Source organism: Dendrobates tinctorius, unplaced genomic scaffold, assembly GCF_039654945.1.
Source record: "Dendrobates tinctorius isolate UK_male_01 unplaced genomic scaffold, ASM3965494v1 ptg000016l, whole genome shotgun sequence".
Lineage (NCBI taxonomy): Eukaryota > Metazoa > Chordata > Amphibia > Anura > Dendrobatidae > Dendrobates > Dendrobates tinctorius.
In genome coordinates, this window is record NW_027361684.1 from 74,854,869 (window position 1) to 74,880,124 (window position 25,256).

General features: G+C 43.5%; 1 protein-coding gene across 4 annotated transcripts in view; it reads right to left on the bottom strand.

The window, feature by feature from the left end:
* PUDP (pseudouridine 5'-phosphatase) overlaps nt 1-25,256 on the bottom strand; it is a 420,477-nt gene that overhangs the window by 97,203 nt on the left and 298,018 nt on the right. The gene's annotated exons all lie outside the window — the stretch shown is intronic.

A 25,256-nucleotide genomic window follows, 5' to 3' on the forward strand; every position in this document is an offset into this window, starting at 1 on the left:
AGTATTATCTGACAGAATTGCAGGGGTATCAATACTTTTGGCCACAACTGTATATATATATATATATATATATATATATATATAGCTATAGAAATACTATAATATATAGTGCAGTAATATAAATATCGGGGTAAAAAAGGAAATCTATTCCAGTATCAACATAAAGTTGAATTGAAAAATCACTCATACTATAAACTGGGCTTACTGCAAAGGATAAAGAAATGCATGTCAACCTCTAAACGTAATTGAATAAGTAATCCAGGTCTAATGATATGTTTTTACATTGTTTATTATGTGACTGCCAAGATTCATCCTTGTCTTAAGAACAATAAAACAATAGCCAGTACATCTCATATGTTGTGTCACTTACTAATGGAGATTAGCTGGCACAATCTAAATGTCATAGTAAAGATATAATAGAAGCCTGTTTGTAATGCCTTCAGAAGGCTGCGGCTGCAAATAGGGTCTTGAAGTCTTTGAATAGCATACAATTTCCTCCATATAGCACATCTCATTGCAAGGGTCGGCTATAAACTGCAAAAGTTGCCAATACCAAATGAAAGCAAAATAATTACCAACCAAAATTGTAGATGTAATAAGTCTACAAAAATATTTCCCTATATCACAGTTACAGGATATTTACTTCAAAAAAAGAAGGAAGAAATAAGAAGGAAGATGGAAGAAATAATAAATGAAGAGTTTTTACTAAAAGTTTAAATGTTACTAACATATAAAAGACATTCCATGTAATAAATTTTAACGATTATATTTTTGTGACTGAAATTAAGATTGTACTCTGAATCAGCAAAGTAAGGCCGGAGTCACACTAGCAAGGAATACTGACCAGTGCTATGCTATAAAACATCTCACGGTGATCTGCTATGAAGACACTGAGCATGAACTGCCGTGACCTCATCACTGGCATTTTCCCACGGTCCTGAGGTCACAGCAGTTCAATCCAGCTGCGAGAACAGCTTCAGTGAATAGCGGAGATGTCAATTATGCTGCACTTCCTCAAAGCCTGACAGGCGCTGTAGTCTGGAGCGTGGGAAAATGAACTGGCATTTTCCCATGCTCCAGCGTTCAGCTCAGGTCAAGATGTGAGGGAGCGTAGACTCAGTAACATCAACGCTAGTCACTGAGGCTGCTCTGGCAGCATCTCCTCATTCACCAGTGGTTTTTCAGCCTGGACGGTCGCATCTTAGTACCGTCCAGGTTGAAAAATGTATATCCCCCAGATATGCATTACGGCGTGGGACACAATGACGGGCAGGAATGGTATATTGTTGTTTTTTTTATTTTATCTTTATTACAGGAGAATGTGAGCTTCAAATGGATTAGGTGTGTTTGTAAGTATGGTTTAATTAAGAATAATAATGGAGTCTGTGTCTTTAATTCAATTAATGGATTTTTTACCGGGTATCTGTGTTTTCTTTACAATTTGACTATGTGGTTAGTAATAGGGGCGTTTAATTTATGCCTCTCCATTACTAACCTCAGGGCTTGATGTTTTTAGCAAGGGGGTGCCAGGATCCATGGCCCCTTTCTAGGATATTAACATCAACCCTCAGCTGTCTGCATAGCCATTGCTAGCTATTAATTATAGGGGTCCCCACGCCATTTTTTCCGTAAAATTATCTTTTATTCATTAAATACATGTCCAGAATTTTGCACACACGCTATACTAATTGTATTTGGCACTGAAGTCTATATATCTACCTATTCTATATGGATTTACTGTATGTAATCCATCTCTCCTATCCTGTCAGCTCCTGCAGTGATTTTATAGAAGCCGAAAAATGAATTACCGGCTATTCTTCTATCTATCTCTCTATGAAATTTAAAAATATAAAGACATATATATAAATGTGTGTCAACTACATATATATATATATATATATATACACACACACACACCTATTCTATGTGTATATATCTATTCTATTCTAACCTGTCACCCTGTGATTATACTGTATTCAGCAGATCATTTGCTGGATTTTAATCTATCTGTATATCTATCAATCTAATATACACTCACTGGCCACTTTATTAGGTACACCTGTCCAACTGTGTGTTAAGACTTAATTTCTAATCAGCCAATCACATGGCGGCAACTCAGTGCATTTAGGCATGTAGACATGGTCAAGACAATCTCCTGCAGTTCAAACCGAGCATCAGTATGGGGAAGAAAGGTGATTTGAGTGCCTTTGAACGTGGCATGATTGTTGGTGCCAGAAGGGCTGGTCTGAGTATTTCAGAAACTGCTGATCTACTGGGATTTTCAAGCACAACCATCTCTAGGGTTTACAGAGAATGGTCCGAAAAAGAAAAAAAATCCAGTGAGCGGCAGTTCTGTGGCCGGAAATGCCTTGTTGATGCCAGAGGTCAGAGGAGAATGGGCATACTGGTTCGAGCTGATAGAAAGGCAACAGTGACTCAAATTGCCACCCGTTACAACCAAGGTAGGCAGAAGAGCATCTCTGAACGCACAGTGCGTCGAACTTTGAGGCAGATGGGCTACAGCAGCAGAAGACCACACTGGGTACCACTCCTCTCAGCTAAGAACAGGCATCTGATGGCTACTTTCAGCAGGATAATGCGCCATGTCATAAAGCTCGAATCATCTCAGATTGGTTTCTTGAACATGACAATGAGTTCACTGTACTCAAATGGCCTCCTCAGTCACCAGATCTCAATCCAATAGAGCATCTTTGGGATGTGGTGGAACGGGAGATTCGCATCAGGGATGTGCAGCCGACAAATCTGCGCCAACTGTGTGATGCCATCATGTCAATATGGTCCAAAATCTCTGAGGAATGCTTCCAGCACCTTGTTGAATCTCTGCCACGAAGAATTGAGGCAGTTCTGAAGGCAAAAGGGGGTCCAACCCGTTACTAGCATGGTGTACCTAATAAAGTGGCCAGTGAGTGTATATATGTGTGTGTGTTTTGATAAATATTTCCTTTTAAAACAATGTGTCAATGAGAGAGAACTACTGTATGTAAAAGCTCATGTTAAAATCGCATTGCATACGCATTGCACACGGATGTCATAAGGATACTAGATGCGAGGAAATCGCATCATCGCACTGCAAACGGATTACATATGGATCATCATATGGAGAACACTCCTGTGATTCCCAGCAGAGAAAATCCAACCGATTTTTCATACGGCAAAAGCGACGCCGGCCTACCTGTGAATGCCCCAGTACTAGCAATTGTCTGTTTTAATTTTAGTAAGGAAAAAGCCATTTTAGGTTTTCGTGTCCGGGCAGTTTTCTGGGTTATTTCTTACTTTTTTTTTCCAATGCTTCTTCCAAGAGTCATGGCTAAACCAAAATTTAAATTTATATTAAAAATTTGGAAATTTCAGGGTAATTTATGAAGGAAGCAAGAACTGCCAAAAAGTTGATGTAAGATGGAGTCAGATGCACCCTGTATTTCATGAAACTGTACTCCTAGACTCATGAAGGCTACGCACTAAGTGCAAGGCCTGCAAAAAATTATTAGCATAGTCATCCATACACCATTGAAGGCACCAACTGGAGAGTCTTATTCAAATATTATAAACAATGTATAGTTGTGGTACTCCTACACTCATAAAAGCTCTGCAAACAATATGAAGCCTGCCATAAATTACAAACTGGGTCATCCATTTACCCTTGAAGGCACCAACTGTAGTAAATCATTCAAATATTGTGAGAAAAGTGTAGTTGTGGTACTCCTCAACTCAAACTTGCAAACTATTCTGGCAAAATCTGTGCTCCAGAAGCCAACTAGTGCTTCTTCCTTCTTAGCCATGATGTGTGGTCAAATTTCTGAAAAAATATAGAGCAGCACTGCGTTCAAGAAAAATTAAACAATAGATTATGAGGTCTAGTTTCACCTATTAACTCGTACGTACCTAACAAATGTGAGGGATGACGGAAATGTCATTCCTGGAATGTGCCCCAACCTTGGCATTCCCCCAGGCCATAAAAAGCCATGCAATGTTTATTTGTAATTAAAAATCAAGAACAAACCTTTTGAAGCTCTTCACACAAGGGTAAAAACTTTTTTACACCTGCAGCCAGCTGGCTCTTTGTCTGAGAGAAGCACATGGAAACAACATCATACAACAAGTCACAGCAGGCTCTGAGGTATTGAATCTGGAAAATGACCTATAAGAACAGAATGCAATATCTCTGAGCACATTATCGGAATCGGCATTCCTTTCCCCACGTGACCATATTCATTAGCCACATCCAGAACCCTGAATTATGGAGTTATAAAGCATAGCTAACAGGAAGTACATATGGTAGGCATATTTAGTCTCTATGCACAGATACAATCCAGCAGAACCCATTGGCGGCGCCACCGACCCATTCAGAGCTTTGGGCAGAAAGTTATGGGTCATCCACAATTCTGGGCAGAAAATCAAATTCTCAGACATGGGAAGTGGGAGGCAGCCCAGCCCAGGGGATGCAGCAGAGTGTGGGAGGGAACAGCCTGGGAGATATAAGGGAGACCCTCATTTTGGACTTAGTTTTCTAGTGGCCAGAGAATATGTTAGCTGACTCAGCCAGGAGAGCCTGTAACTAAGTTTTGGACCTGTGATCCATCAGCACCTCCCTGTGGTCACATGCTACATAACACAGTAATTGCAACCTAACTATACCCTATCCTTGTACTACACTTTTCACTATATACCTGTATATTGTTCTTGTAAATACATACCTGTATATTTCTAGTGTGCCTTTTCGGCGATTAAATATAAAATTAATCTTGGGCTGCTCTTTTATCTCGATTCATGAATCCCCATGTCCGCACTACCTGGGTTGGTTTCTGTCCCGATATAAGCCTGTTGTCGGACGGGGCTTATGTCGAACAAGGATCTAGTGCCAGAATACCGTATTGTTTTAGTGAGGAACTCTGGCAGTGACAGCCGGGAGGTTTAAATATAAATCCCCAGCTTGGACTGGTGATATATATCCTCCACACTGGGTGCACCTCACTAACTTGTACCTTATAAGGGAAGCCTTTCAGGCGACTATTTGCCCTCGGTGCAGTTCCCTGACTGACCTGGAGCAAGTGGTGGCGTCAGAGAGCCGATCCCTGTGGATCTTTCTCTCCCCTACCCCGAGGTGAGAATAGTCGACGCCCCCTTCTCCTGTGAGATCCATCACAGATTGATGGCAGCGCGATGGGATCGAGATAATAGTGTGTGTGGGATTCCTACTCCCAGGCACTAAGGACTACGAGCAGTAGCTTTTGCTGCTGGGGTCTTAAGATCAGCGCAGCACTAGACAGACCGAGTGCAAAGTACTATAGGTGTGAGGGTGCTCGGGTTGCCGCTGTGTCCGTGACCGAGGGCTGAAAAAGACTGTCTGCAAGCACTCGAAGCCAGACAAGTATGATGGCCGCGGAGCTAGCCCATAATCCAGAGAATGACTGTACTGGTTCTGAAGAAGGGGTGAACCAAGGGGGGTCCCACCTGGGCTCCCCAAGTGCAGCACCTCCGGAAACCGAGACAGCCAAGGTCTGAGCCGAGGACTTCCCCTTGCCGGAGAAGGATGGAGACGTGGACTCCTTTCTGCGAGCGCTTGAGTGAACCAGTCGAAAGAAACATCTAGCCTCAGATCAGTGGGCCAAGTACCTGACCCCCGTTTGAGGGGTAAATCTCTAGAAGGTTTGGGGGACTTACCTGCTGGGGTGAAACAGGACTATGAGAGCATCAAACAGGCCCTGATTCAGCAGTTCAACCTCACTCCCTGCGGTAAGACTCTGGAATGAAGTTCTGGAGCCTGCAAAATGGCCCCAAAGACACATGGGCTGACCACATGCAGGCCCCTATGAGAGCTGCAGAGCACTGCACCAATGGTCTGGATCTCTCCACCGGCCAGGAGATCTAGGAGGCATTCATCATGGAGCAATTCTTGTGGAACTGCCCAGCGGACGTCCAACAGTACCTCTGTGACCGGAAATCAAAAGGAGCAGCTGTTACAGCCGCCCTGGCAGATGACTATGCCAATAGCCGGGCACCTGAAGCCAAGCAAGTCGCCCACAGCCCAGCCCCTAGAATGCAAGGGGCGCCCCCCTCTTTTTCCCTCTTCAGGCCAGGTGTAGAACCCAGGAGGTGCCACCTCTGTAATCAACTCAGACACTTCAGGGCCATGTGTCCCCAGTGACACAAGGCCCCATCCTCATCTCCAAAACCGTGTCCTGTGTGGGGGTGGTAGGAGGTCCCATGACAATTCCCAGCCCATCACCCTAAACCACGCCAGTGCCACATGGGACTGCAAGACACCAGCACCGAGATGACCCTCGTGCGTCCTGAGAAGGTGTCCCCCCAGGACTTGCTAGCAGGGAAAACCCTATGGCCATCTCCGGGATTGGAGGCATCGAACCGATGCTGCCAGTCACCAGGCTTCATCTGCATCCAGATGCTAGGAGGGAAATGAGGGAGGTGGAAGTGTTGGCAAATATTCCTGTGAGTGTTTTACTTGGGACAGATCTGGGGCAGCTAGTGTCACAGTATGTGGCTACTGAGACCCATAGTCCTGGTCCCCCACTGTGTCTTGATTTGTCTACTGCTAATAATGTTGTAAGTGTGTTGCCTGTTCCCTCTGTGTTAAGGTGGGAGGTGGCAGCTGAGAGTCACTCCTGTGCTGACAGGACACTTGCAGCGCACACAGATGAGACAGAGCCAGAAGACACAGGAAGGTGTGAGAATGCCCCCAGGTACAATAAGACAGTGTGCTCTGGAGGGAGAGGTAGGGGGCAGGTAGCTGCAAGGCCAGAACCACAGTTGGTGGGAGGGGCTGCCAAAGGGATTGTAGGGCCCCTAGATGAGTCCAAACTGCTGAATTCTGCACAGTCACAGGAAGGGGAATGTACCAATGTGGTTGGGGCTGTCACAGGAGAGGTGGAGCTTCCAGGTAAGGCCCCAGGGCAGTAGGTTCTGACACTTGGGATGCCAGGAAACCAGGTTGGTCCAACTGACTCGGCGACTTGTGTGCAAGTCGAGGGGAGGCAGGCACTACCCAGGGTTACAGCAGTTGCGGCTGCTGTCACCAAGAGTGGGAATGCTGGAGCCCAAGGAGCCTCATGGAGGTCTGACCTCCTTCCCCCTTCCAAACAAATGGCGGCTGAGCCAGAGGGAGGCCTGGAGACGGGCCCTGGGGAACTAACAGAAGACGTGGCAGTTTCGTCCATTCTGGCCACGTCTAGTCAGTGGTTTCAGGCAGCGTTGGAAGCCGATTGCAGCCTGAAGGCCCTTAAGGAGCAGTTGGCATAGCCTTTCACGGACTCAGACCTCGAGCGGGTGGTCTGAGACCAGGGACGGCTGTACCGGGTGTCGGTTCAGCAAGAGTCACCAGAGGAATGGCCTAAGGATCGTCAGTCAGTGGTACCCTATCCGTTCTGTGCAGAGTTGTTGCGGATCACACATGAGGTTCCCATGGCCGGATACTTAAGGATCACTAAGACCAAGGCCAGGCTAGCGCAGCATTTCTACTGGCCTAAAATGGGGACCGATATGGTTGCCTACTGCCGTTATTATGACACCTGTCAGAGAGTGGAGAAGGCGGGGCGGCGCTCCAAAGCCCCACTGGTGCCATTGCCCATGATTGACGAGCCATTCCGCAGGGTGGCTGTGGATCTCATCGGACCACTGTCCGTTCCCAACTGCCCCGGGAAACACTACATACTAATGGTAGTGGATTATGCCACCCGGTACCCAGAAGCGTAAGCCTTGTTGTCCACACGGGCCGACAAGGAGTCCACCGTTTTACTGGAGATTTTCACCAAAGTGGAATTTTCCAAGGAAATGCTCACATACCGAGGGACCCAGTTCATGTCACAGCTGATAGAATCCCTTTGTAAGTAAATTCAGGTGCAGCATCTACTGGCCAGCCTGTACCATCTGCAGACTAATTGTCTGTGCAAACAGTTCAATGGCACTCTCAAGCAGATGCTTAAGATGTTGGTTGACTCCCATGGGAGCGACTGGGAGCAGTACCTTCCACACCTACTATTTGCCTAACGGGAGGCTCCACAGGCCTCAACGGGGTTCGCCCACTTTGAGCTCCTGCTTGGATGACGTGTACAAGGGCCCCTTGCTCTGGTGAAAAAGGCATGGGAAGGAGACTTGACCAGCCTGGTGTGTCGGCCGTTGAGTATGTCATGCGTTTCCGGGACAAAATGAAGGCCTTGTCGCGGCTGGCGCAGGACAATATGGCACAGGCTCAGGCTGACCAGAAGCACTGTTATGACCAGATCACTAGTCAAAGGACCTACCAGGTGGGTCAGAAAGTGTGGGTACTGGTCCTCGTACCACAGAACAAATTTCAGGCAGCCTGGGAGGACCCATACCTCGTGCACCAGCAGCTCAATGACATCACGTACCTAGTCACCCTTGACCACGCAAATGGAAGGAGGAAGGCTTCCATGTGAACATGATGAAGGAGGGAGAGGCCAAAACCCTCCTGGATCTGCTCACCCAAGCCAAGGCAGACACTCTACACCGCTTCTGGGAGCTGTTTATCACATGGACACTGGGGATCACCCCCCCGATACGGTGGTCAGCATCTTGGGTCTCTCTCGAGGTGCATCAGCATATGCGCCAGAAGATTGATGAGATGCTGAAGTTTGGGGTGATCCAGACATCCAACAGCATGTGGGCGTCGCCCGTAGTCCTCGTCCCCAAAAAGGACCGAACAACCCAGTTCTGCTTTGACTACCAGGGGCTCAACACTGTCACGGTCACTGATGCATTCCCTATGACACGCGTCGATGACCTGCTCGATCAGTTGGCCACGGCTAAGTACCTGACCATCATGGATCTGAGCTGAGGATATTGGCAGATCCCTCTGACCCACAAAGCCCGGGAGTGCTCTGCCTTTATCACCCTGTTTGGACTGTACAAGTCCACCATGATGCCATTCAGCATGAAGAATGCCCCTGCTACTTTTCAGCAGATGTCAACACGCTGCTCCAGGGACTTAAAGGGTACGTGGCTGCGTACCTGGAGGATATTGCCATTATCAGTCCCACATGGGAGGATCACCTAGAGCATCTGACGCAGGTGCTTAGGCGAATTCACCGGGCAGGTTTGACCATCAAGCCGGAAAAGTGCCGGGGCATGAGCAAGGTCCTCTACCTGGGTCACCGGGTAGGCGGGGGGGTTCTGAAGCCAGAACCTGGGAAATTGGATGCCATCGCATCATAGCCCACCCCCAGGACCAAGAAACAGGTGATGTCCTTCCTGGGGACCGCTAAGTATTATCGGAGGTTTGTCCCACACTATAGTACCCTGGCCAAGCCCCTAATGGACCTCACCAAGAAAAAGCTGCCTCTCGTGGTAGGCTGGTAAGTCGCCTGCTAGACCTCTTTTCAGGTGTTGCTGATTTTGCAAGGCCGTTTGTAGTACATACCGATGCCAGTGACTTTGGCCAGTGACTTTGGCCTTGATGCCGTGCTCAGTCAGGTCAAAGCCGCGGGCCAGTAGCATTCCGTCATGTACCTGAGCAGGAAGCTATTGCCGAGAGAGGTGGCCTACTCCACAATGGAAAAGGAGTGCCTGGCAATTGTGTGGGTCCTGCAGCATCTGCAACCTTACTTGTACGGGCATCCCTTCAACGTGGAGACGGACTACAACCCCCTCAGCTGGTTGCACATGGTCTCCGAGACGAATGGGAGGTTGCTGCATTGGAGCCTAGTGCTCCAGCAGTACCACTTCTGCATTCGCCACAAAAAGGGCTGCAACCATGGCAACGCTGACAAGCTATCTCAGCAAGGAGAGAGTGCGCTTGAGGGAACACAGGAATGTGATGCCCCCCTAGCGCCCTCTAAAGTGGGGAGGTGTGAGGGATGACAGAGATGTCCCTTCTGGAATGTGCTCCCACCTTGGCATTCCCTCAGGCCATGAAAAGTCATACAATGTTTATATGTAAATAAAAACCAAGAACAAACCCTTTGAAGCTGTTCACGCAAGTGTGCAAACTTTTTTTTACAGCTGCAGCAAGTTGGCTCTTTGTCTGAGAGAAGCACATGGAAACATCGTCGTACAAGTCACAGCAGGCTCGGAGGTATTGAATCTGGAAAATGACCTATAATAACAGAATGCAATATCTCTGAGCACTGCATATAGGGCAGAACTGCGTTAAGGAAAAATTAAACAATAGATTGTGAGGTCTAGTTTCACCTAGTACCTGAAAAATTTGCAGAAAATACAAAAATTCCACTTTTACTACTAAAATATCATATTGCCATGCCTCAATGTTCCAAAATTCTGTGAAGCACCCCTGGGTTCATAATATTCACTACACACCTACATTAATTCTTTAGGCAGTGAAATTTCCAATATGGGGTCACCAGGGGGAGCTTCTGTTCTGGCACCTCAAGGGCTGAGATAATGAAACCCACAATATATTCAAACGATATCTGCTTTCTAAAAGTCAAACAGCGCTCCTTCCCATCCGATCTCTGCCGTGTGCTCAAACAGTAGTACAATGAAATATGGGGTACTGTCCAGTTTCTCCCATTACACCTCATGTAAATTATAAATTTGGTGCTAAAACAGTATTTTAGTGGAAAAAAAATGTTCTCACATCTAAATGTTATAAAGTTTTGTGAATCAACTATAGGTTAAATGCTCAGTAAACCCCTAGATGAATTACATTAAAGGTCTAGTTTCCAAAATGGGGACATTTTTGGCGACAAGTTCTGGCATGTCAGGGGCTCTCTAAATGGGACATGGCATTCACAATTTATCCCAGACATATAGAGCTCTTTCCTTTCCTAGCTCTACCATGTGCCCACTCAGAAGTTTTTGACCACACTTGGAGTATTGTCATATTCAGGAGAAATTGTGCACCAAATTATGGGGTCTGTTTTCTTCTATTTTCAACATTGGGAAAATTACAAGTTTGGGGCTAAAACAACATTTTAGTTAAAAAATGAAAATTTTCAATATGTCGACCTATTGTTATTAAATTACAGTATATACTCGAGTATATGCCGACACGAATATAACCCAAGGCACCTAAATTTACCACAAAAAAGCTAGGAAAATGTATTGACTTGAGTATAAGCCTGGTATGCATGGCCCCCTCATCCCTATCCTGGTATGCACAGTCTCCTCATCCTCATCCTGATATGCATGGCCTCCTCATCCTGGTATGTATGGCCTCCTCATCCCCATCCTGGTATGCATGGTTCCATCATCCCTATCCTGGTATGCATTGCTCCTTATCTCCGTTCTGGTATCCATGGCCTCCTCATCCTCATCGTGGTATGCATGGCCCCCTCATCCCAATCCTGGTATGCATGGCACCATCATCCCTATCCTGGTATGCAAGGTCCCTGCATCCTTATCCTGGTATGCATGGCTCCTCATCCCTATCCTAGTATGCATGGCCCCCTCATCTCAATCCTGCTATGCATGGCTCCTCATCCTTATCCTGGTATGCATGGCACCCATCAGAAAAACATTTAAAAAAAAATAAACCATCCTACTTACCTTCCCTACGCTCCATCACAGCATCTTGTTCCAATGCCAGCAGCTGATTTATGCTTGTAAGAAGCGCATGGCAGAGACATCATGAGCTGCTTAAAAGCAGAGGACAGCTACCAGGATACTCACTGCTCTCCACACTGGGACTATGTGCAAGGAGAGCAGTGAATATTCATTGCTCTTTAATAACTGGCACAGTAACCTCAGTCGCTGGCTTGCTGCAGCAGCCGGGCAATCAAATGTGCCCGCTACTAAAGGGAATCAATACTCACTGCTCTACACGATTATGGGAGTGAAGAGCAGTGAATATTCATTCTCTTAAGTAGAAGGCATACATGATTGCCAGGCCTCTGCAGGAAGCTGACAGCTGCGTCTACTGTGCCCGCTATTAAAGAGAAATTAATCACTGCAAGCACAGTGCATATTCATTTCCCTTTAGCAGCAGGCATGTGTTAGCTGCAGCAGCCAGATGCTGCCTCCTGTGACCCGTTGCTCCACCGTTGCCGCTCCCCCCTCTGCCTTATGGGACTCTGACTCGAGTATAAGCCGAAGGGGGCTTTTCCAGCATAAAAAATTAGCTGAAAAACTGGGATTATACTCGAGTATATACAGTATGTGTAGTGCCTGTGAGTTCAAAATGTTCACTATACCCCTGGATAAAATGCTTGAGGAGTGTAGCTTCCAAAATGGGGTATCTTGTAATGGTTTTTCACTATTTAGGCACATCAGATACTCTGCAAATGCAACATGATGCCCACTTACCATTCAATAAAAATCTACATTCCAAAATGTCAATCCTTTCTTTCCAAGCCCTGCTGTGCACCTAAACAGCAGTTTTCCTACTCATATGGGTATACGCGTATTCAGGAGAAATTGCAAAAAGTTTGGGGTCAATTTTCTCCTGTTAGACTTGTGAAAATAAAAAATTTGGGGTCAAAATTACATTTCTGAGGGAAAAATGTGACTTTATTATTTTCATGGCTCTACTTCTGTGAAGCACCTGGGGTTCAAGGTGCTCACCACACATGTAGATACAGTCCTTGAGGGGTCTAGTCTCCACATATGGAATATCCACGTACTCAGGAGAAATTGCACAACAAAGTTTGGGGTCCATTTTTTCCTGTTACCCTTGTGAAAATAACAAATTTGGGGCTAAAGTAAAATTTTGGAGAAAAAAGTTAAATGTTCATTTTTTTACTTCCACATTACTTTAGTTCCTGTAAAGCAAACTGAAGGGTCAATAAACTTCTTGAATTTGGTTGCTAGTACTTTGAGGTGTGCAGTTTTTAGAATGGTGTCAGTTTTGGGTATTTTCTGTTATATAGGCCCCCCAAAGTAACTTCAAATATGACGTGGTCCCTAGAAAAATGGTTTTGTAAATGGGTTTGTAAATTTTGTTGGAAAAATGAGAAATTGCTGAATAACTTTTAACCCTTCTAACGGCCTAACAGAAAATAATGTTTAAAAAATGATGCAGATGTAAAGTGGGACATGTTATTTATTAACTAATAACTATTTTGTGTAAAATAATTCTGGTTTATGAGCACAAGAATTAAAAGTTTAAAAATTGCAAGATTTTTGCCAAATTTCCGATATTTTCACAAATAAACGCAAGTCCTGGTCATTAAGGTCAAAATTCTGAATCCAGAAAAAAGTTTTGCATTTTTTTGAGTTTTATATACCACCGTTATGTAACACTAACCACGTTAATCTCTATGGATAACTAATTGAATCCAGAAAAAAATTTTGAACGTTTTTTTTTGGCAGTTTTATATATCACCATAAGGTAACACTAACCACGTTAAACTCTATGGGAGACGGTAAACTCAATTTTTTCATAGCGCCCTAAAAAAAATGTGGTCACATGCAGCAGCTATTTATTTTGCAATGGACTGCAAATCCCTAAGCCATGCCTGGAGGCTGTATTCTATCACTTTCCATGCTCCTGCAACTCTCCCTAGTCTAAATGCAGAATGTAGCTGATACAAACAGCAAAGCACAGAATTAGCCCTTAGTAGAAGGACTCTGCTTACCTAAACTGTGCATATACAGCCCTGGATAACTTCTCTCTGCCTCCAATCAGAACTGTCACTGACCTGTGCAATGGCGTCAGTGAGCTGAGCGATGCGGCGCCTGTCCTTTTATAACCTCTGATGAGGTCATGAGGCTAGCCAATCACAGTAATGCCACTACCAAGATGGCTACGGCATTACAGTGACTGGCAGGAAATCCCTGCATGCTTATTGGCTGTGTGGCACAGGACAAACATCTGTTGCGGGGATTCAAGCTTCAAATCAGAGCATCAGCTAATGCTCATCGAGTGCCGAGCATATCCAAGCACGCAGTTACTCAAGTGTTATCCAAGTATTACCGAGCACGTTCACTCATCCCCAACATTCATCTTTTTGCTCCAAAGTTTTTAACATCATATTTTCTCAGTCTTTTTGAACCAGTTTGCAACCATTGTAAACTAGAGCAACCGTCAATGATCTATTTTTCTGTTTCAACAAGATTATTCTCTCTATTTCTATCGCTTGCCCAGAACACTGAGCAATGCCTCAAATGGCAGCAACTAATTCTCAGCACTGAACTATATCTTTCATAGTATAGGATATTGAAATTGACAGCCAAGCTCTAACATGTATATACAATATCATAAAACTAGACTAGTAATAACATTTTACAGATTATATCCGATCCATATTACAAAACAAGGTATTAATACTGACACAACTGTAACATCACTTTTCATTGCCTACAGAACTATAATGCAAGGCTAGAAATTGCAGCCAATGAATTCATGCTTATAATGTGTTGCAGACAGCTTTGTAATGTCTACGACACTTTTTTTTCGATGCAGTGAGCTGTCTAAAATAAAACTGTGTTTCAGGATGATTAACTCAACCATCCAATATCAAGTCTGTTGTTTCCTTCAAGACTCGGCAAAAGAAATCATGATTGAAAAATTAGCATGAACTAACCTTATAGAACCACCGTGATGTTGTCAAGGATATGTCCACCCTCACAGCAGAGGGCTTCAGTTATTGCGAATTGAAACACAGACAGAGAAGAGATTCAAACGGAACAGCGTTCACTGACTTGCCAACAAGGTAATATATGCAAGTCTAACTGTGTGTGAACTGACAAGTGTATGAAAAATTGCTGGCCTGGAGAATGAAGTGTGCAATCTAAAATCTATCAAGGAACCAATCTCTATGGTTATGATAAGGAATTTTATATACAAATCCCTGCTTTTTTTTCTATATATGCTTCTGTTTTCCAATATGTCTATAAATCATAACTGGAAGTTGACTTTGGCATGCATTCAAGTGTTTGCCTTGTTATGTAACGCTGAAGTGATTTTTAACCTTCAATAGAAATGTGGAAGCCTAGAGTAAGAGCCCATGCCTGTTTTACGGATTGGTGTGGCAGACTTCTGCTTTTTTCCAATGAACCGCATATGTATCCGTGAGAAAAATTAATGTAGCATGCTCCAACCCTAGAACCTCTAGCAGGCACTAGAACTGCAGATAATTTGGCTGAACTGCAGTGCCCAACACTGCCACTTGTAGAGACATGTTTATGAGCTTGGATTAGTAATGATGGGCTTATGGTGAGCTAGTGAGAAATGTCCTAGGTGTTCCGATCTATGAGGATCAGACTCCCTAAAATAAAAACATTGATTCCCTAATTTAAATATAGGCAATCCACATTTAAATTGGATTTGTCACTAGGTCAAAAGAAGTCCAATTTTGCTCTTATTTTATTCCAGCCACTCACCTAAGTATTCTCTTTTCTTTGTTTGTTAATTTATTTTACTTAAATGGAACCTGTCACCAGGTTTGGCTGATATGAGTTACGGCAACCACCGTTCAGGGCTGATATACAGCATTCTATAGCGCTGTATATCTGCCCCCAACCTGACCTGTAAGAGAAGAAAAATAACTTTTATTATACTCACCTGCAGGGTGGTCCAGTCCGAGGGAGTCACTCTTCTTGGTCTGGCTCCTCCCATTTTCTTGCGATGCCGTCCTACTTCTTGCTTCGTATGGATGACACGTCCTGCGCAGGTGCCGGAAAAGGTCAAAGACACAGGGATGCGTCATCCACACAAAGCACAGGAGGAGGACTGCATCGCATGAAGATGGGAGGTGCCGGACCAAGAAGAGCGACACTGCTCAGACTGGACCCTCCCACAGGTGAGTATAATAAAAGTTATTTTTCTTCTCTTACAGGTCGGGTTGGGGACAGATATACAGCATTATAGAATGCTGTATATTAGTCCTGAAAGGTGATGGCTGTAACTTATATCGACCAAAACTGGTGACAGGTTCCATTTAATTTGTCAAAAAGGTTCCAGAGATATGGGTATTCTCAATTAGAGACAATTTTTATGTTATTTACCAAGGGTTCATTGCTTGAGGTGGAGGTCTTTAGGTTGTTCTGAATTATTACCATCTGAGCAATGACAACTTTGTAAAGAAAGTCCTTATTTCTTATGGAGGATTAAAAAAATAGATACATAAAACAATCCTCAGGGGAGCAGCTCTAGATCTCAGACCATAATTAAACTAAGATAAAAAAATGCTTAGCCCACCGCTCACCTGGCCTGCCTATTCCACAGCAATGGTGCAGCACACAGTTGCATCTCATGCATAGTCCAGGTTAAAGACGTGGCCTGGAGTGAAAATTCCAAAGATAATGCTTGTGACAGAAGAATCTACCGTATTCATTTCTGCTGTAAATCTGGCTATCTGCATATTTCTTATGTCTATTTAACATGCATGTAATTTTGAAAGAACATAGCTGTTTCCTCTCATCCCCAAGCTACTACGTACAACATGATTTATAAGCTGTTCTCAATTACAGAGATCATTGTTTTATAAAATGTTAGCTATGGCCAAATTTATATTAAAGCTACTTTGGGAGTATACATCAGGAGACCTCAAGGTTCATACATCAAATATATCTATAAGGCAATAATGACAGAGTTTAGAGAGGAAGGATTTGATCCGGCATGACTATCCAGGTAAAAAATTAGTTATTATTAGAACATGTTTAAAATTGGATAAAAGAAAAGGTTTCTTTTATCCAATTTTAAACATGTAATAAAAACTAAATTTTTACCTGGATGGTCGTGTGGGATCAAATTCTTCCTCTCTCTGCAGCGGCTGTGCTCACCAGCAGGATTGGCTTCCTCCAATGGCATTTCAATCTTAGCTGATTCAGAATGCAACGTGAAGGCTCCCAGTTATCTCTCCTTCTCTCCAATGACCTTGTGTAATCTAAAGGGATTTCTGCATTCAGTGCTAGTCAAAAGTTTAGGCACACCTGTTCACACAACTGTTCCCCTTGTTATTTTTTAGAATGTGGACATACAGACATACAGATTCAGACAAAAAGCAGAAACGCAATAAAGTAGTAAATACTGAAACAGTACGTAAAGGAACAAATGTGAAACTAACCAGAATACGAGGTAAACCTCAGATTACTTAACCCCTTAATGACCGCCGATACGCCTTTTAACGGCGGTAGTTAAGGGTACTAAAACCACAGCGCCGTTAATTCACGGCGCTGTGATTTAAGTGGATAGCGCCCCCCAGTGTCTGATTTTCTCCGGGGTCTCGGCTGCCAAGGGTAGCCGAGACCCCAGAGAACATGAATCGGTCGGTTTTTACCGACCCCGCTTTTGTGATCGCCGTTATTGACCCTATAACGGCGACCGCAAAAAAAAAGCCACGATTATGCATTAAATTTCTCTTTCCTCTGATGTGATCGCACATCAGAGGAGAGAGAAATAGGGTCCCTGATCCCCCCCAGTACCTCTCCGTGGTCCTCCGTCCCCTCCCGGTGGTCCCACGTCCCGCCGGCGTCCTCCGATGGACGCCGCCATCTTGAAAATGGCGGGCGCATGCGCAGTGCGCCCGCCGGGAATCTGCCGGCTCCGGCTGGCAGATTCCATTCATTGTTTTGATCACTCTGATAAATGATCATAGTGATCAAAATAAAAAAAATAGTACATAACCCCTCCGTTTATCACCCCCTTATATAGGCAAACATAATGAAATAAAGAAAATATTTTTTTTTCAGTTTTCCATTAGGGTTAGGGTTAGGCTAGGGTTAAGGTTGGGCTAGGGTTATGGTTGGGCTAGGGTTAGGGCTAGGGTTGGGCTAGGGCTCGAGTAAGGGCTAGGGTTAGAATTAGGGTTAGGGCGAACTAGGATTAGGGTTAGAATTAGGATTAGGATTGGGATTAAGGTTTGGATTAGGGTTATGGGTGTGTTGGGTTTAGGGTTGGAGCAAGAATTGAGGGGTTTCCACTATTTACCTACTTTGGGGGTCTAAAAATTGGGGTCTAAAAAAATCACTTTTGTGGAAATAAAAAAGATTTTCTATTTTCACGGCTCTGCATTTATAAACTTCTGTGAAGCGCTTGGAGGTTCAAAGTGCTCACCACACATCTAGATAAGTTCCTTAATGGGTCTAGTTTCCAAAATGGCGTCACTTGTGGGGGTTTCCACTGTTTAGGCCCATCAGGGGCTCTGCAAATGCAACATGATGCCTGCAGACCATTCCATCAAAGTCTGCATTCCAAAATGGCACTCCTTCCCTTCCAAGCTCTCCCATGCGCCCAAACAGTGGTTCCCCCCACATATGGGGTATCGGCGTACTCAGGACAAATCGCACAACAACTGGGGGGTATGATTTCTTCTGTTACCCTTGTAAAAATAAAAATTTGGGGGCAAAAAGATCATTTTTGTGGAAAAAAATGGATTTCTTATTTTCACGGTTCTACGTTATAAACTTCTGTGAAGCACTTGAAGGTTTAAAGTGCTCACCACACATCTAGACAAGTTCCTTAATGGGTCTAGTTTCCAAAATGGGGTCACTTGTTGGGGGTTTCCACTGATTAGGCACATTAAGGGCTCTCCGAACGCAACATGGCATCCGATCTCAATTCCAGCCAATTCCTCGTTGAAAAAGTCAAACGGCGCTCCATCCCTTGCGAGCTCTGCCGTGTGCTGAAAAAGTGGTTTACCCCCACATATCGGGTATCGGCGTATTCAGGAGAAATTGTACAACAAATTTTGTGGTTGATTTTCTCTTTTAACACTTGTGAAAATAAAAAAATGGTTCTGAAGTAAATTTTTTGCAAAAAAAAGTTAAATGTATTTTTTCCTTCCACGTTGCTTAAGTTCCTGTGAAGCACTTAAAGGGTTAATAAACTTCTTGAATGTGGTTTTGAGCACCTTGAGGGGTTTAGTTTTTAGAATGGTGCCACTTTTGGGTATTTTCTGTCATGTACACCCCTCAAAATGACTTTAAATATGATGTGGTCCCTAAAAAAAATGGTTTTGTAACTTTTGTTGTAAAAATGAGAAATCGCTGGTCAACTTTTAACCCTTATAACATCCTAACAAAAAAAATTTTGCTTCCAAAATTGTACTGATGTAAAGTAGACATGTGGGAAATGTTATTTATTAAGAAATTTGTGTAAGACATCTCTCTGATTTAAGGGCATAAAAATTTAAAGTTTTAAAATTGCAAAATTTTCGCCATATTTCCGTTTTTTTTTCATAAATAAACACAAGTCTTATCGAAGAAATTTTACCACTAACATGAAGTACAATATGTCACAGAAAAACAATCTCAGGATCAGTGAGATCCATTAAAGCGTTCCAGAGTTATAACCTCATAAAGGGACAGTGGTCAGAATTGTAAAAATTGGCCTGGGCATTAAGCTGCAAACTGGCTCTGTCGATATGGGGTTAAAGTACCCTCATTTTTCTCTGACTGCTTTGCACACCCTTGTCATTCTCTCAAGCAGCTTCATCAGGTAGTCACCTGGAATGGATTACACAGAACCAGAAATGAATCATTAAGATTTATTTGTGGAATTATCGAGCTTCAGAAAATGTTTGTGACCATCTGGTGTGTTTTGTAATGGCAGTATTGGTGCGCAATTAACCCCTTCACGCCACAGCCCTTGTAAGTTTTTGTGTTTCTGTTTTCCCAGAGCAATAACTTTTTTATTTTTCCATCAATATGGCCATGTGATGGCTTGTTTTTTGCAGGAAGAGTTGTACATTTGAACAACACCATTGGTTTTACTATATCGTGTACTGGAAAACGGGAACAAAATTCCAAGTGCGGTGAAATTGCAAAAAAAGTGCAATTCCACAACTGTTTTTTGTATTTTTATTTCCATGTTTAAAAAATGCTAAAACATACCTGCCATTATAATTCTCCAAGTTATTATGAGTTCGTAGATACTAAACATGTATAGGTTCTTTTTTATTTAAGTGGTGAAAAAAAATCCGAAGTTTGATTTAAAAAAAACCCAATATTGTGTCATTTTCCGAGAATTGTAGCGTCTCCATTTTTCGTGATCTGGGGCTGGGCGAGGGATAATTTTTTTGTGCCGAGCTGACATTTTTTTTATACTACTTTGGTGTGGATACAATCTTTTAACATAGTAACATAGTTAGCAAGGCCAAAAAAAGACATTTGTCCATCCAGTTCAGCTTATATTCCGTCAGATTAAATCGCCAGATCTACGTTCTTCTAAAGAACCTAATAACTGTAAGATACAATATTGTTACACTCCAGGAAGACATCCAGACCTCTCTTGAACCCATCGACTGAGTTCGTCATCACCACCTCCTCAGGCAAGGAATTCCAGATTCTCACTGCCCTAACAGTAAAGAATCCTTCTATGTTGTTGGAAAAACCTTCTCTCCTCCAGACGCAGAGCATGGCCCCTTGTAACCGTCACATTCCTTGGTATAAACAGATCTTGGGAGAGATATTTGTATTGTCTCCTTATATACTTATACATGGTTATTATATCGCCCCTCAGTCGTCTTTTTTCTGGATTAAATAATCCTAATTTTGCTAATATCTCTGGGTATTGTAGTTCTCCAATCCCCTTCATTAATTTTGTTGTCCTCCTTTGTATTCGCTCTAGTTCCATTATATCCTTCCTGAGCACGAGTGCCGAAAAAGTTTACCCAGTACTCCATGTGCGGTCTAACCAGGGATTTGTACAGAGGCAGTATAATGCTCTCATCATGTGTATCCAGACCTCTTTTTATGCACCCCATGATCCTGTTTGCCTTGGCAGCCACTGCCTGGCACTGGTTGCTCCAGTTAAGTTTATCATTAATTAGGATCCCTAAGTCCTTCTCCATGTTAGATTTACCCAGTGGTTTCCCATTCATTGTGCAATGGTGATATTGATACCCTCTTCCCATGTGTATAACCTTACATTTATCATTGTTAAACCGCATCTACCACCTTTCGGCCCAAGTTTCCAATTTATCTAGAATCATCTGTAGCAGAATACTATCTTCTCTTGTATTGACTGCTTTACATAGTTATGTATCATCTGCAAATATCGATATTTTACTGTGCAAACATTCTTCCAGATCATTAATAAATATGTTGAAGAGAATCTTTTGATCGCCCGTTATTGCATTTTAATGCAATGTTGCGGTGACCAAAAAAACATAATTTATATGGTGATGGGCGATTCTGAACCCTGCGATACCAAATATATGTATTTTTCATTTTTTTATTTTTGTATTTTGAATGGGGTGAATTGGGGATGAATTGAAGTTTAATTTTTAATTTTTTATATATTTGTAAAAACTTTTTTTTTACTTTTTACTTGCTTCAATAGTCTCCATGGGATACTAGACGCTATGATCTTCTGATCGCCTCTGCTACACATAGGCGATGATCAAATCACCTGTGTGTAGCAGAAATGCTCACTTGCTATGAGCGCCGACCGCTGGATGGCACTCATAGTAATCCGACAATGACAACCACAGGGGCCTGCTGCAGGATGTCATGCCAACTCATCGGAGACTCGCGGTTATGTGACACGGCTGCCGATGGGCGGTATTAGAGAAGCCCTTCCGGCGTGATCATATTAAATGTCGCTGCCAGCATCATTTAACAGAATAACAGCAGCGGGTGTATCGTGATTCCACCCGTGGCTGTTAGGGACACATGTCAGATGTTCAAAACAGCTGACATGTGCCGGCAAAGATGTGGGCCAGCGCCAGAGAGCACATCAAGGGAAAAGACAAGACATGTGCAGTACATGAATGGTGCATGTTGTGAATGGGTTAATAAAGTGCTGAGCCCCATTCACAATTATTCTGAACCAGAATATGCGCCACAGCATGATGTCACCAAACCAACATAAACACAGTATGATAGCCCTCATAGCCTTCTACATACAGTTTCAGGGCCGCCTTAGCCATCCACACACAGAATGTTGGCCCCAAAAGCCCCACCTATGACCCAGCCCACAGTATGACTCCCCATACAGCACTGCATACGAAGTTTTATGGTCACCACAGTTCTCTAATGCAGTATAATTGCCACCAACACAGTATTGTTGTGAGTTCATTTTCCCCTTCACTACTGAGGCCCGAGGAACTCCCTCTTCTGGTAAAGAAAGGTAGTGAGCCTGATTATCAAACACCTGAGTCTGATGATGATGACTGGCTGAGTGGAGTTACTGACTGGATATAAGGCTGCTGACGCCCTTCTGCCCTGCGGGTGATTTCTCTGTGGGATCCTTGGAGACCAGTCTGAATTCCTGCTCTTCTAAAGCTAAGTTTTCTGCTCGGCTTTTTGCATTCTTGCTTTGACTTTGTTTTGCTTTGTTTTTCTGGATTTCTGCAATTCCCTGCTGGGGTGTGCTGAATTCCTTTAGCTCTGTCTTCTGAAAATACCTGAGTGCTGATTTAGTTTTTGAAACCTAGCTGCTTCAGGGTCTTTTTCATATCAGCTTGTTGGCTTATGTCTTTGATAGGGTTTTGGCAGATTGCAGACAGCAACCTTCCTTTCCTGTTCTGTTTAGTTAGCTTGGGCCCCGTCTTTGCTCAGTCTATCTATCTGTGTGAGTGTTTTTTCATCTTGCTTCACCGTCATTATATGTTGGGGGCTGCCTTTTACTTTGGGGTCTGCTCTGGGGCAGTTTAGATTTCCTTTTCTGTCTTTAGGCTATTTAGCGCTCCGGCTGTGATCGAGGGGTCTAGGGCATCGTAGGAACCACCCACGGCTACTGCTAGTTGTGTTGATAGGTTCAGGGGTCTGCAATCTGATAGTTGCCAACTTCTCTGGTTTTCTGGACGTAGCTTCTATTTTTGTGTCTGCCTCCTACGGTGACTCAATCATAACACAGTATATTAGCCCTTTACAGCCCCACCCAGTATGTTTCCCCACAGCCCCTACATATTATGATGGCCCTCACACTATATGCTATTTCATCACACAGTATGATGGTTCCACACATGATATGCTGGCCCCCAAAGCACCCCACAACAGTATGAAGCCCCTGCAGCTTAACACACATTATGGTGGCATCTATTGTCCCCATGCAGTATATAAGCCCCCACATACAATAATGGTCCTCATTGTTAGGGATGGCAGATTGCACTAAATAAAATGTAAAATAAAGTATAATTGTAACCCGGGGTCCACCGAGCAGAGAAGAACCCTGTTGCTAGTGTGAAAAATGATAGCACAAAACAGCAAGTGTTACCTTAGACACACTGGGTTAATGACACACAGTGAGATCGGAACACAGAGTACCAAGCTCAGTTACTTCACCAGGAGGTACTGCACTAAGTGTGCTAAGTGCTAAACCCTGTTCACGTCACAGGGACATTAGCACATGGATTAGGCTTGCTCTGCAACTAAACTGTGTTAACCGCACACACGAATTTAACAGACGCTGAGCCAACAGAAAGAACTTATGATGCTAGGTAGAATACCCTGCTGCCTTCATAGAGAAGTAAAACACATGGGTTGAACTTGCTCTTTAACTGAAAGGTACTAACCGCACACAAGAACGAAACAGATGCAAAGCCAAGTTGCTAGTTACCCAGTCCTGACGCTACTGAACTTGTGCCTGACCGGCACCCTAAGAATGTAGCAGGCTAGATACTCCGGCATTGAGCAATGGGTACCAAAACCGTGCTACCTGCCTGCCAACGTGTGCAGTCTTTTAGCACAGACAGACACACACAAACTTGCAGACAGAGTGGTAGAGTATCCACCCACATACACCAAACATAAATGACACTAGCGTGCCCACGTGCGCCGCTGAGAGCCTTTTATAATCTAGGCTCCACACTTAGTCAGTCGAGGCATCACCCACGGGCAATCCAGAGCTGCCACATCACCAGAGCAGCTAACATCCGACCACCAAGAAGTCGCGACATCACGGACATGGTCAGTAAGGTGATCTCTGGACTTAGACTTAGTAGAGCAAGGCTGCACCTGTATATCACTGGTTACCATAGACTTGGCCGGCGAGCCAGCAGTAGCCAAACATATACCATGAGCCTGAGAAAGACGCTGGGACTGACATCTGTGCTTAGCAGCACACGCAGCAGCCGGACCTGAATGGGAGACCACAGCACCGGATGAAGCTTGGAATCTATCCCACGCAGCGGGAGAATCCCTGCACCTAACACTCATAGCCTCCAAACGGTATGATTTCCCAAACACAATCTGATAGCCTCAATAACCATCCACATAGTATGATTGCCCAGCACACAGTATGATGTGCTCCACAGATAATTATTAATAGAAAAAAAATAAAACAACTTGACTTGCCTCCAGTGCACTGCTCTTATAGAACAGGTGGTATCAATGCAAATAAAATCAACGCCTTATCAATCCTTTTTTTCTTGTGTGTCTTTCATTTTAGTGTTGTAACTTTTTCTGCTGTATACATGATTTATAAAATCTATGGTTTCTTAAAATGTGGTTCCCTATTGTAATTGGCACTAATATTTTAGCATGAAATATTTTGCTGAATGCAATAACCCAACAAAAGTACAGATTAAACAACTATCTAGAAGAAAATGATTTCTGTGTATTGAATTTTGGACTGACTCATTGTAGAAAAAAGTTTGGTATGATAAGGAAGAAATAGCAAAAATATTACAATGACAGACAGATTAATATTTTATCACAGAAACATAAAAAACTTAAAACCTGGCAGATACGAGAGCTATAGTATTGAATTCCATATGAAAATAAATCCGACAAATATCAGCTGATTTTAGCTTCTATCACCTCTGCCTCTCATCTGCTAGAGCCAAGGGAACTTTCCTCTGATAATATATTTTTATGTGGATTGAAATTTGTGGAATTTTGAGGCCAAGTCAACAACCTGAAGGGCTTTTATATGAAGCTCTATTTCATTTATAGTATCAAAAATTCAGACGTCTAAAATCACTGTTTGAATTCCTGAAGAACAGGGTGAAAGTGATTAAGTGGCCAAATATGTCTCCTGATCTGAACATAAATGAACACTTATAGGGAATTCTGAATAGACATGTTGAGCATCACTATCCATCCAGCATCCAGGGCTCTAAAAGAGGTCATTCATGATGAATGGAAAAAGTTAGATGTTGCCAGCTTGTTCATTCCATGCCTAGAAGACATGTTGCTGTCCTTAAAGTGAACCTGTCCTAATAGTTTTGTAATGTAAAATAAAGATATGGCTGTAATAAAGCTGCAACACATATTATATTGATACTTTTGGTGAAGAAATCTGCTTTGCTGTTCTCCTTTAATCACCATTTGAATTTTTCTGCTAATTATATTTAGGTGCACAGAGTGTTCTCCTCCCTGACTGCGATTTCCTGTTCCACCACCGGCCTCATGACTGTGAATGATCGACCTCCTCTGTTTGAAATCTTAGCAGTGAAGTCAGGCAGAGGGGTCGGGGA